General features: G+C 31.0%; 1 long non-coding RNA gene across 1 annotated transcript in view; it reads left to right on the top strand.

The window, feature by feature from the left end:
* Positions 1-206: 206 nt before the first annotated feature.
* The window catches only part of LOC107574567 (uncharacterized), a 6,512-nt gene continuing 4,891 nt past the window's right edge, over positions 207-1,827 (top strand). The window contains exon 1 of the long non-coding RNA XR_001607690.1: positions 207-258. This is a non-coding gene — a long non-coding RNA (uncharacterized lncRNA). The remainder of the gene's footprint in view (positions 259-1,827) is intronic.

Below are 1,827 nucleotides of genomic sequence, written 5' to 3'. Positions count from 1 at the left end.
TTCACTTTGTTTGTGCAATGTAAGAGTGACAAATATCATTAAACAACCTCTTTAGAGATGCCGAATTTTGTTTATAAGTCTACGTGGACCTATGTAATAAAGAAATAAAATAAAATATAAATAAATAACGCATTCCCAGAAATCACATGACTTTCAGAAACAGGGTGTTGCCTTGAGTATAAATAGGCTTTCTGATCTGGTTGTCTGCAGACTTTCAGAGTCAGCTGAAGACGGACGGACTGTTCAGAACATCACGTTGTGAGTAGATACGTTCTAATGAATTCTGAGCTTAATTATAGTCTGATGACTGTTAAGACATTCTTTACAGTGAGACTTAAGATAAATAAGATCATTTGTACACATTCATGGTATGCAGCAATTACTATTGTAAAGGATTTGTCATTAAATAGTAATATCTCAATTATGTAGTAATATCTCAAATATGCATCACTATTTATCCTATTTTTGTTTTTACTGCTAAGATATGTGCTAATACACAACATGAATGTAAAACTAATTAAGATGAGAAGTTTTAATGTTCGAATGAACGATTATTTTTTATTATTCTGTTTACACCAATTTATATATTTTTCTAAAGTAATTTTTATGGAAATGTTAACATTTATTTTCTTTAATTAGTTCAAATTGCTTGATAACCTTCAGGACCTCCACACACTAACCCTGCTGCAAATCCTGTAGTGTCCACACTACAAAGAGTAAAAATGTTGCAGTTAATTAGACGATTAAGTGCATATTTAAGTGCTGATTGAGCATTAGTGATGAACACCAGCTGTTAACAAGCAGAATCACTGAAGAAAATAGAAACGACAAGAACAGGAAAAAAGAGAAACACAAGAACTACAACTGACTTCCAGCCACAACCTTAAATGAAATCAATTAAACAGAAGAAGACATTAAATCTCAGTAGAGGAGGATTAAACAACTCACTCATTTCTAACCAGATTGACTTTATTTCTGTCAGACGTCTACAAAAGTTGTTATTAAGAATGACAAAAGTTTAGACGTTGACATTCGAATGAAAATGTTTTGTTTGAAGTCACCATGATGGTGGTTGCTGTTTATTTTAGCTGGGCTCTCGACTTAAACTGTAACTCTGTTTATAAGACACGTTTGTTATTGCAAGAAAAGCCCAGAGAGAATGCATTCAAATGAAAATGTTTTGTTTGAAGTCACCATGATGGTGGTTGCTGTTTGCTTTAGCTTCATTTTAATTTCACGCAATTGATTACAGAAACTGTGACAATGATATTCCAAAAGATTGTAAAAACATTTTGTATGTTTTCAGCTGCTAGCGTCTACAATAAATAAATATAGGCTAATCAATCAGTTGATTTTTTTTCAGAGACAGTACACTAAACATTTTGTTTGCGTAATTATGTTTAAATGGTCAAAGCATTCAACACCACAAACACAGGCGGAGCGCCTTCAGAAAGATGCGGAGAACTATTCTAAAATCTTTTAGAGCTGTTTGAATTCAGCTCACTTTATTTTCCTTTTATTTTAAATACAATTATATATGATTAGTTTGTGATTTTTATTAGTCATGTAACATTGTAAATAAATTAGCCCTGGGTATAACATATGTATTTTAGTTAATATGTTTATTAAGTAATTTAAAAAAAAAAGAACAGCTGTAAAATGTTGTGAACATTCAGTTTGTTTTTTGTTAATTACAGGAGTGTTGTTCAAGTTTTTCTCAATATAAATAATAAAATGCTATCTATTTTTTACTACCTGGAATATTTATTCCTCTTCATTTAGCTTGCAGCAAAGCGTTTTCTTTTTTCTTTTCATTTTGTTCTGCTG

Source organism: Sinocyclocheilus grahami, unplaced genomic scaffold, assembly GCF_001515645.1.
Source record: "Sinocyclocheilus grahami isolate Dianchi unplaced genomic scaffold, SAMN03320097.WGS_v1.1 scaffold2270.1, whole genome shotgun sequence".
NCBI lineage: Eukaryota > Metazoa > Chordata > Actinopteri > Cypriniformes > Cyprinidae > Sinocyclocheilus > Sinocyclocheilus grahami.
Note: the sequence above shows the minus strand (reverse complement) of the source record. Positions and strands in the feature narration are given on the sequence as shown.